The 11,805-nt window shown below is 54.3% G+C and overlaps 1 long non-coding RNA gene across 1 annotated transcript; it reads right to left on the bottom strand.

The window, feature by feature from the left end:
• Positions 1-4,802: 4,802 nt before the first annotated feature.
• On the bottom strand, positions 4,803-11,454 carry LOC109278817 (uncharacterized). The gene is made up of 2 exons (XR_002085849.2): positions 8,732-11,454; positions 4,803-4,951 (listed from the first exon to the last, which is right to left on the bottom strand). It is a non-coding gene; the product is annotated as an uncharacterized LOC109278817 (long non-coding RNA).
• Positions 11,455-11,805: the final 351 nt, after the last annotated feature.

The following is an 11,805-nucleotide window of genomic DNA, read 5'->3' as shown; positions in this document are numbered from 1 at the left end:
CCCTTGATTTCCACTGAGGTCATGATCTCACAGTTCGTGAGATCAAGCCCCACATCGGGCTCTGCGCTGACAGTGAGGAGCCTGCTTGGGATTCTCTCTATCCCTCTTTCTCAAAATAAATAAATAAATAAATAAACTTTTACAAAAGCAGAATAAGGGTAAAGTACTTCACAGAGCTCAGGGCTGGGCTGCCAGCTGGGCCTACAAGGAAGCAGAACAGAACAGGAAAGTTCTCAGGCATCGAGGTTCTCTCCTCCTTCTTGCAGGGGCCTCCTGGTCTCTTTTCCTGCTTCTTCCTACCTCTGTTTCTTTGTCTTCCTTCTCTTCTCTTCCTCCATCCTCTCCCCTCTATCCTCTCTCTCTTTTTTTCTCTCCCCACCCCCTTTCAACACCTTCCTCTTCTACAGGTGCATGAGCCAAAGGTAGTTGCCCCAGGCCACCTGCCCTACATGCTCTCTTGGTTCAAGTACAGTCACAGTCTTCTGGAGCTCAATTCCAAGGGATGGGGAAAGAAATCTGACTGGTCCAGCTTGAGCCAGGTGCTCACACCTGCTCCAGTCAGCCACAGCCAGAGAGGTGGGTACAGAGAAAAGTGATGTGGGCTGGGAGGACTCTTCACATCCATCCACTCCACAGGTGCAGTGCTCTGCACCCACAGTGGAAGGTGAGACACTGGGGCTCACACAGCTAGTAGAGAGAAAATGTACGTGTGGAAAGAAGAGCCTGGGGAGGCCATACTGCCCTTTGTAGCCAGACAAGCCATCAGCACAGCACCCTGGAACTGGTCTTTTTCAGAAAGGCCTGAAGAAGCCTAAAATAATCTCAATCTAAAATGATTTGGCCTCACTGCCAAATAAGAAATGTGTTGAGCTGATGCTGAAGCTAAGTCCCCTAGGTAGACATAACTGGTCTCGGAGAAAGGGGGCAGGAGCAAAGGAGGCACCTTAGCAAAAGAGACAGAGCTGCAGACCCTTTGTCTTTTGATCCCTCATTACTAGGACCCCTCAGAGGTGACTCTGTCTGTGCCTCATGGAGCAAAAAGGACACCAGTGATCACCGTCCCCCGCCCCTGGAAGATCCTCACCTTGCAGGAAGAAGGAGGCTGGGTAATGAGGCGGGCAAGGGCCTGTGCTGGCCACGGCCATGAGACTAGATGCCAGGAGCATTTTCTTTAGCCTGTGTGCAGATGGGGTGGGGGGCACTGATGTTTTTTAGAGAAGGGGAGGAGGAGAGCCAGAGCGCAGAGGCAGCACACTGGGACCCAGCCAGCAGACTTACAGAGCACTGTTGCAGGACCTGTGACACGGTGTGGCAGGACCAGGAAGCATGTGGTACACTTGGACACAGGACAAACTCCACGGGTTGAGTATGCCTGGGGGCAGCCAAAAGCAGGGAGGTCTCCTCCCAAAAAGGTATATGGAGGCTCAAGCCCATAGCTGGACAAATAAAAGTGGGAACACCTGTTTGCATGTCTTTGCTGGAGAGGTGGGCATGTGACAGCTTGCCCACCTCCTGTCCCTGAGGCACCCTGTCCCCTTGCTCACTCCAGCTTCTCCACTGTGGAAACCCCATCTCAAGAATCGTCCTGTTAGCTGTCACAGTGGGAGACAAGACTGGTATTAGATGAAAGGCTATTTCCTCCAGGAAATGTATTGTTGAACATACTGAGACCAGAGGATGGGAGCTCTTACAGTGGCCTGTCCACAGTGAGAAGACAAGGGAGCAATGCTGGGGGCTACAGTGTCCTTCCATCTGCCCACAGGAGCAAGCCTGGCTCCCACCCAGCCAGAGAGCAACAGAGACTACATCCAGAGTGCACTTGTCCATCGTGGTCCCACTGGCTCCCCAAACACTTCTGTGCACCCGATGCAGGGATGCTAGGCCTCCCAGGAGCCAGGGTCATACTCAGCATACATTTCCACATCACCATCTTTCTCGCCTCTTCCCCCAGGCTAGGCATTTAACCCCCCTGAGTTGCTGTTTATCCATCAGTAAAATGGATAGAATAATATCAATCTCACCAGGGTGTTATTTAGACTTATTTATTAATGCTGGCAATATACTCAGAGCCCTTAAGATTAAAGCAATAGATCACCAGGAAATATTATCGCATCCTGTTGCCATAGAGATGGTTCCATTCTCTTGGCTCCTCCTTGGAGCCCCGCTGCAGCATTAGGCTCCAAGGGTCTGGAGAGCAGAACTACACCAGCCAGGACATTAACAATAACAACAGTGATAATTAAATTACACAGAGAGGAAGCCCATGAAATATGTATGGGAGAGAAATGGATTTGATTCATTTAGGCAAATGGGCATGTTTTCCCATTAGAAATGGCTCCCCAGAGCCCGTGTCTGGCTCTCTACAGCATGCCTTCCTTTAGACAAAACAGGGGAACTGGGAAGTTTGGGTAGGAGGCTAAGTTGGAAGCAGAGGTGGGACAGAGATCCCAATACAATCTTCCTGAAAGCAACAGCCACTGCTGGAGCCCAGAGCTGTGGTGGTGTCTCTGAGTGCAGAAGTCCTGTGGGTTTGACCCTCCTCTACCACTCACAAGCAACTTCCCTAACTTTCCAGTTGCCTCTCACATAAGGTGGGGGTGGTTGGGGGCAGGAGGGTGACCCAGGATTGTTGGAATGATTCAAGGACAGGAATGAGGCACTGGCCTCCTTCACCAGTGACCCCTGAGGGAATGGGGTCACCCACCCCTGTGGTGCACAGAAGGGCTCCAGGTCTCAGAACTGAGTCAGCAAAGTTCTCTACATGTTGTCGGCTCTCCAGTTCACTGTTCCACAGGAGCGGGGGCAGCCACATGAACTGGGCCACGATGCAGAAGCACTGAAGCTACAATTCCAACCACATCTCCCAACCCTCCCTCATGCAGCCCATCATCCTCACCCTCTAGGCCATCCCAGTCTGGGTCACCCCTTCCAGGAGCTGTGTCCACCCTGAGTAGCCCTCCATAGCAGAGGCCCTGGGGACAGGGACCAGCAGTCTCTCCTTCACGTTCTCTTCCTGTCCAGCTTGGAAGTGAATCTTGGCTACAACTCTCTGAGCCCAGAAATAGAAACAGGTCACTGCCCAGTTTGGAGCTGGGGGATGCCTGAGGGAAGCCTGAGGGAAGTCTGATACCAAAGGCCTGGTTTCCTGAAGGGAGGGACTGGAAGCCCCAGCTTTGAGCCAGATGCACAGTGAGTACTTAGTGAATCCAGTATTGCCCCAGCGACCCTAAGAGGAATGCCCCACACTCCCCACCTCTGCCTACTGTCGACGGCCTTTCCCGAGCTAGCTAGGTTCAGTCCCTGTGGGCCAGGCACAGACAGACAACAGACATATAAGTCAACCCTGAGGGCTTCCTCTCCCCAACAACAGCAATACCATGGACACCTGGGAAGATAGCTGGATGTGTCCTGAGCCACTGCCCTCCTTTCTTGGCTGTGGTCTCCTCTCAAGGTCTCCCCCTTCCAAAAGGACAGAAGAGCTCCACTACCTGTCATTTATACTGTGCTGTGAATTTAATCCCCATGATAATAACAAGAGCCAGTAGTATTTAGTGAGTACAGTGCATGCAAAGCGTGCTCTCCTGAACCCGAGAGCCCCTTGAGGCAGGTGGTGTTACTATGCCCATTTCACAGATGAGGAAACTGGGGCTCAGTGAGCTTAGTCAATAGTTCACAGTCACAGAGCATGTCATCAGGGACAGGATTCAGACCCAGCATGTTCCCCTCTCCTGGGAAACTTGTATTCTTAACCACATTGCTCATCATTGCAGCAAGGGATCTTTGTGCAGAGATGGGTGGGGGCGGGTGTCCTGACTTTGTCCCTTTGCACCCCACCTCCCTAGAAGTTTTATAGAGCTCTCTTTTAACTGTGTGCCCTGTAACATCCAGGGGAGAACAGCTCTCAGCTCTCAGGCCTCCCAGGGTAACATCAGTAAGGAGCCTGGGTCTCACAGACACAAACAGAGAAGGTCAGGGAGGATCCCGCCCCAGAAGCTGCCACCAAGCAGCCATCCGAAGTCCCCAGGGCATCCTTTACCTGGGAAGTCATACCAGGGCCTGAGTCTGGTGTCATCCTGGATGGCTCACCTCAGTTAGGCTTCGTGTTCCCCCCTCAGACCAGGAGCTCCTCATAGGCAGGGACAGAGCCTTATTCATTTGAGGCTTGGACCACACCACACCCCTCCCCCAAAACACACACACAGAGTCAAACCAGCTTCATCTTCATCTGATGCCAAGCCCAGAGCTTTCTGGGCCCACTTTACTAAGGCTCAGAAAGATTAGCAGAGCCCCTGCCATGAAGACACTAGGCCCTTATTCCTGTAGCTCTGGGCATTAACAAGTAGAGTGCTTGTGCCCTTGCACAGCAAAGTTCATCTCAGCAGGGTCCCTTCTCCCCTTGCAATGTCCCAGGCACTGTCCCAGGCATGGAGGAGACCCAGGGAACAAAACAAACCCCAGCCCTCATGAAGTCCACAAATCTACACCAATGGCATTGTGCTCAGGACTGGGGAGGGGGTGGGATAAGGGGGTCCTCACTGAGAAGGTAATAGCTAAGCAAGCATCTGAAGGGTGTCTAGGAGATGACCATGGGGCATCAAGAAATAAGAGTGATCCAGGCAAGGACACAGCACGTGCCAAGGCCCTGAGGCTCAACCTTCTCACTATGTACAGGTAAATGGAAGACATCTTGTTGATCTCCTGGCAGTCAGATGGTGGCCTGGCACTTGCCAGCTACTTTTAGAGTTATCCACAACCATCTGACGACCATTTTGCTCTTAAGAAAGCCTCTCAGAGACCTCATATGGCTTTCTAAAGGTCATTCACTAGTGTGTATGACTTGATCACTGGTCTGCCTGGTTCCAAAGCTTGTGTCTGTCCACATGCCCTCCTGAATGCCAAGGGTCCAGCGCGCCACAGGCTCACCCAGCAGGCCTCGGCTTTGATATTCCTCCTGGGGAATGAATCAATAAATGAGTGAATGAACTAACCAACACCAAGATAACCCTTCCATGTGGCGGTCTCCTGACCCCTGCTGGCAGGAGAAGCAGCCTGGCTGGGCAGGGGATTGGCTCTGGGGCCATGGCCAGCTGAGCCTGGAGTCCAGCCTGCTGCCCCATAGCCTCAGGCCAAACCTACGGAAGCAGAACAGTGACCCCAGGTCACTCCCCTTTGCCCAGCTCCAGGCCCAGGATAGGCATATTGGGTTGACCAGCAGGGGCTACACACAGACACCCACTCTTGTCTCCCAAGTTGTTCTGATCCACCCTGTACCATAGTCCTTGAAGAGTGGCAGCAAGGAAAAGCATCAGAACCCCTAGGGCCACCCCTGCCCACCTCTCTAGGCATCCCATCTCCCTCCTTCACCCTTTGGGTCCCAGCCACACAAGGCTTCTGCTGGTTCCCTGCAAAAGGCCACTCAGCCAGGCACTGGGTGTGGCATCCCTCTGCCTAACATGCTCTGCATGAGCACTCTTACTTCTGAGACTCAGCTCAAATGCTGCCTCCCCCAGGTGGCCCCCTGACCCCCAAGCTCCATCAATATCCCCTTGGGGGCTCTGCCCACCATGGGTTGACCACACGTTATGACCACAGTACCCAGTGCTGGCCTCGTCCTGGAAGCAGCCCCTGACAGTGCATCCCGGTGCCCTCTGTACCCAGACAGCCACCAGCAAGCTGTGCAGAAAGCATTTGGGGATGGAACCAAGCCCTCTTTGCACATCTCGGGCAATGTGTTTTCTTTTTCCGAGAGTGCTGCAAATCCATTTCCCCGACAGTGATGGGAATGGGTATTGTCAGTGGTGGGGAGAGCACATTATGAATGATTCCACTTGAGTCCATTTTTAAAAGGAGGAAATCAATATGCTCTTCCCGGCATCGTCGGCTCCCCTCACCTGACCTCTGTGCTCAGGCCCCAGTGGCTCTTCCCACCACCCTCTCTCTTCCTTCCTTCCCAGAAGGGGCCGTTCCTTTCTCCAAACCACCCACAGAGCCTCAGGAAAACAGGCTTCTCTTCTAGGGAAAGTGCTGGGTGCAGGCACCCACACGGGACACTGGGGTAGAAGCACTTGATCTCCAAGGATAGTCTGTGCTTGAGGAACCTCCATGGACCCCGGTGAATGCACTGCCCCAGCCTGGGGACTCTGAAATCACAACCAAGCATGGGCCTACCACATGCTGGACAGTGCCTGGCATTCCCACACAATGTTTGCAAAAACTCGGGGAACACCAAGAAACAGTCCCAGGATCCGCCCTAGCACCTCCATCTGATGGGCTGGCAAGAAGCAGGCTCAGAGAAGCAAAGCGGTGCCCAAGGACACACAGCTCAAATGTGGCAAACTCTGGATGCTAAAGCAGGCTTTCTGCAATAGCTCCATGGGCTGGCTCCGGGAATGCACAGGTCCTGGGGCCACACCGCCAAGGGTCAAACCCCAGCTCTGCCACCCGAAACCTGGACAAGTCACTTAACATCTGTAAGCCTCCTCTAAAACAGGGCTGATACAACCTCCTTGAGGTGGTGCTGGGAGGCTGTCCAGGAAGGGCCCAGCCAACACGAACCATGAGCAAGGCAGTCCAGAGCCCACCCCTCCGGGCTGTCGGCCGCTGGCCTCTGCCACCTCCCCTCCTCACGGACCTCAGGCCTGTCTGTGCTCTACACCCTGGGTACGAATCCATCCTGGCCTCACCTGGCTGTCCCTCTTTCCAAGAAGCCTGCAGCCTGTGTGGCAACAGCTGTACACATCTCTTGGCCTCAGGCTAACTTTAATAATGAGTGTTCAGTGAGGATTCCTCTTACTTTATTAACTCTCCCTCACCCCAAAGTCAGGCCATTCATTTTCCTGTTTTGCTTTGGAAGCATTTCCACAAATCCACTCTGGAGGCAACATGATTCAGCTAAAAAAAAAAAAAAAAAAAAAAAAGAGGGGGGGCCACCACAACTTGCAGAGACTGGATCCGAGCTATGTCACCGACAGGCTGTGACCTGAGATGCTGTCCTTCCATCTCCAGCCTCAGTTTCCCCCTCTGTAAAATGAAAGGGTTGAACTAGCTAAGTCACCAGGGCCCCTTCAGTGGCCGTGGCTCCTCCTTTCTGGGAAAGACGCAGTTTCTACAGGGCCTGTTTCACTCAGGATAGTGCCTGTCCTGGCACAGGTGACGGCCCACATTTAGCAACTTACAAATCAGAGAGACGTAGCACTGCTCACACTGTGAAACCCACAGGAGGGCTTCCCTCACGCAGAGACCCAAGTGGAGGTGTAGAGCTACTTTCTGGAATTTAGCTGGCCACGGGAAGAGGTAAAGAACTCTGAAGGGCCTGACATCAGAAACGGAACGCCCAGCCTAGGCATGACACTCATCACTTCGTCCCTCAGTTAAGCCAGAACCAGGCACTGGGCCTTCCCTGGCAAACCACAAGGGAACCAAGGAGTTTCCACTGCCATGTGCTGGAATGTGGAAAGCCAGGCATATGAGGAATAGCCCACTGACCACCACCCACGCCTGAGTCTCCCAGGGACGAGGGGAGCAGATGGGTGCTGTATGGCCCTTGGATAGCATCAGGTCTGAGCCCTGGGCAGAGGGGAGGGAGAGGCTTGGCTACACGGGCCTGGAGTGTGAGGAGTACTCTGGGCCTGGCATCTTGGGTCCCTCCTCGTGCATCTAAGCATTCCCACAAGGACTCTATACACAGGGCAGCTTCATCGGGACTAGATACCCCAACCCTATCTGGGGAGGTCCTTCCTGACAGAACGGCAAGAATGCACAGGTGCAAGAGAGATGGCTCCAGGCAGTTAGAGTGACCATCCTAGGGCTGCATTTACTGCACCTTCTAGCATGCCAGCCACAGGCAAAACCCAATGTCTGTCAAAGACTGTTTATTCATTCACCCTTCACTCATTCGGCAAAATAGGTGTCAGACATGAGCAATACCCAGCCCCTTCCCTCAGACACTTGGGCTTGGGGTGGGGACCAAGCTCTTACTTACCCAGGACATCCCTGACCCTGTGGCCCTGATGGGAGCATCATCCTATGTTTTCCAGGACCTTTCAGGACCAGGTCTTAGGAAGAGACATGGTTGGAGCCTGCACTGAGCTGCTGCCCACCAGCCTGCCGTGACATGGCATCTCCACAGGCCTCTGCACAATGGCACCAGGCTCAGGCCTGTGGCAGCAGGTATGTTACCACTCCGATTATACAGATGAGGCAACAGAGGCCTCCAAGATTTGCCCAGCGAGGACTAGACCCAGCTGGCCTGCCTCAGGAGAAAAGTGAGTGCACAGCAGCCAGCAACTCCATGCACCTCCTTCAGGGAAGCGGGACAATGGCATGCGTGGGAGGGCCACGCTGGCCTCAATCCCAGCAAGCTGATGAAATCTTTGGTTTGCCTCTGGGTCAGGTCCTGCTGGCACCTCTTCCCCAAGAAGCTTTCTCTGCAGCCCCCATGCCACCTCTGCTCCCCTCACCACAGCTGGAAGGCCTTGTCTTTGGCCAGCTGCCCCCAGCACACAGTGGGTTCCCAAGGGCCAGGCCCCACCATCATCCCCTTTGGCCTCTGAGTCCAGCACAGGCTCTGCTTTGATGTGATCAGGACATTCGTAGGACGGGAAGCATGAATTCATTTATATCCACCTTATACCAACACAGTAATAGCATTTCACATTCTCTTTTTTTAAATAACTTTTGTCTTAATAGAAAATATGTAAAACACCAAAAAATTTAAAACCCATAAACTCACCGTTGACATATTCATATATTTCCTTCCAGGCTTTTCTCTGTGCTTAGCTTCTGTTTGTTCACAAAGCAAAATTGCCAGGATGGGGTATGATTTTGTAGCCTGGTTTTCATACTCAGGGTCACATTGCAAGCACTTTATAGTGTTAATTCATGTGTTGAGTAAACCATGTAATGGCTGCATGGCATTCATTCTAATCGCTCCATAATTTAGATGGCCATTCCCCTAATGTGGACGTGAGGTAGTTGCCAATTTCAGGCCACACAGAAAAGGCTGCAGGGCCTCTTTCTGGGTGAGAATTGTGGTCTGCTTGTCCAAGCGTGCCCAAGGCACATTCCCACCTGGCCTCCTTGCTCGAAGCCCTGCCTTTGTTAAAGCCTGTCACCCAGCATCCCGCTGGCCCTGTCCCAAGAGGAGGCTCAGGAATCCCCCCTCTGCAGGACCTCCCAACTGCTCCGGGCCTGCTCCCAGCTCCAGCCTGAAGAGGGCTGGGTGTTCAGAGGCGGTGTCTCCCCAGCCTGAGCTCTCCCTCGGCCCCCCTCTCCCCTACTCTCCTCACTCCCTCCACAGAGGGTTGGCCCAGGCCAGCCATGCAGGGACTGTGCAAGAGCCGTACCTGACAAAGAGCTGATTACCAATTTGAGAGAAAACCAAGGCTGCCTTGGGGAAAGGTCTGGAATGCCCTTCTGGAAAGCACATACAGGCCCTGGGAGGGGGGCTCCCTGAGGTGGGCACTCCCTGGCCCCTGGGTGTCTCTCCCTCTCTGTGCATCTCCTCTCCTGCCAAGCCACCTACCAGAACCACAACAGCCCACTCTCGGTCCCTTTCTCAGCACAGGCTCTGTTGGCTTCTTCAGTTCAGTGTCCACTCCGGAACCTGACTGGCCCAGCCCAAGCCCTTGGTAGCTTTCCCTGGGGCCTAAGTCTCTGGTCGGCCATGGATAGGTTCCTGGTTCAAGCACCCTCCACTGGTCACTTATCTCAGGTGGAGGGAGAGAAGCAGCCCTGACCCCAGCGACCTAGGGCAGTGGACACCCTGAGGAAGGGGCAAGGGAAAGAATGCAGTCACCACAGGTATGATAGGCAGAAGACACGGGTCTCGACGGCGGTGGCACCAAGGGCTGGGAGGACACGCTGAGCAATGACCAGAGCAAAGAGTATGTCTTACTCATGGTGGTGCCCAGCAGAAGGGACTGTGCTCCTGGGTAAGCAGGGCAGGACCAGCAGAGCCCACAGAAGCTGTTACAGCACCAAGCACTGCCATCAGCAGATTACTGGTCCCACACAGCTAAGCAGGCACCAGAGGCCTCTGCCTGGGGCACCTCTGGAGAGAGGCAGGGCCCAAGGGGAAGAGTAAGATGCCAGACAAGTATCCCTGGGGACCCCTGTGTATTGGGGGCTGGAAAGTGGAGGGCACAGCAGATAAGGGGACGGCAGGATCAGGGGCAGAGGCAGGACACCCCAAATGGTCTCTAGGCTGCTGGGTGCTGTCAGCCACTGCAAGGTGGACACAGCTGCAGACAGCAGCCTGGCCTGAGGTCCCGCCCTCCTGCGGCTGGTGGAGGCAAGGCCATCTCTCCCCCTCACCTAGCCAGGGATATCTCTGAAGGCCACTCTGGCCCAGCGCTCCCCGTGCAGCTGGCCTGCATGGCAGCCATCCACTTCTCCCTGCCCACTCTTGCTTCATCCCAAGATGCCTCCCCAAAAGTACAGGAAGCCAGTGTACGAACATCACGTGTGAATCCCAGGAAAGCTGAGGAAGCAGGGCCACCGCCAGGCTGGCATCAGGCCTCTCCCTCCCGAGCCTTCAGCCTGCCCCCCTCTTCTACCACAGCTCACCGCCTACCCCTCTGGGACTCTGTGAACATTTCAGCACCTCCAGACTTTGCTTTCTTTGCTCTTGACCTACACTATGCTTTCCTTCCCTGACCCTGTCCTTCTGGCAGCCTGTGCCATCTGATGACTGTTGCCCACTGCTATGGCTTCTCAAGCCCCACTAGCAGGCCTACCAGGCCCCACCCCACAGCCCTCTGAGTTTGCCCCATCCTGCCTCAGCCTTGGCTTCAGCCTTCATGCACAGGACAACTGTGCCACGAGGAGCCTGGATGGGAACAGACCAAGAGTGGGTCCAGTGGGTCCCAAAGTGTGCGGTCAGAGACAACATGAGTAATGCTTGCCAGCAGAGCTTTGATTCGGAATTACTGGGTTGTCCCACCCTGGGGATTTCTCAGCCATAAGACACAGAAATGGAAGGACCAAGAACCCAGCTGCAGTGTCACTTCTGCTTGTCACATGAATGAAAGAGCAAAACCCCACAAGGGACGTAAGGGGTCACAGGGATAGGCGAAGCGTGGTCCTGAGAGCATCATCCTGGAAAGGAGTAGGGCCTAGCTGGGGAGGGGCTCCAGAGCATGGGAAGAGCCATGGACAGGGTCGGAGGGTGGGGGTGGAGTGCATGGGTAACCACACAGGATGCCCAGGAGCATGGGCCAGTCCAAGCCTGTGGCAAGATGGAGTGCAAAACTGAGGTGTCAGCAAGGCGGGCTCCATCCGAAGGCCGTGGGAGAAGCATGGGTCCCAGGCCTGTCTCCTGGCCTGGATGCTCGTCTTCTCTGTCTTCACATCATCTTCTCTGTATGCATCTGTGTCCTGGCCGCCCCTTCTCAGGAGGACTCCAACCACACCAGATGTGCAAATAAGGCCACATGCTGCGTGCAGTCCTGGGGGTTCAGACTGCAACACAAGAATGGGGGAAAACTCAATTCAACCACAGCAGCATCGGTGGATTGCATTGCCTCACCAAGGGAGGCCTGGCCCAAGGATGGCAGGAAACCTGCTGGAGGCTTTTGCACATCCTTACCGGCTGCGGGCCACCTGGGCAGTGGGCTGGCTGCTCCCTGTTGCCACCCGAGAGATGACAAGAGGGAAGGAAGCGAGGCCCGGAGCCAGCTAGAGCTCCAGCAATCCTGTCGTCAATCATCAGACACTTTGCTGCCTACTTTGGGCTCTAAAATAACACATTGATTTTTGAGCCAAGGCTAACTTTAGTTACCAGTGATGCTGCTAACAGGGGGAAAT

This window comes from Panthera pardus, unplaced genomic scaffold (genome assembly GCF_024362965.1).
Source record: "Panthera pardus isolate Hobbes unplaced genomic scaffold, ASM2436296v1 HiC_scaffold_10, whole genome shotgun sequence".
In the NCBI taxonomy this organism is placed as follows: Eukaryota; Metazoa; Chordata; class Mammalia; order Carnivora; family Felidae; genus Panthera; species Panthera pardus.
This window is presented reverse-complemented; position numbering and strand designations above follow the sequence as displayed.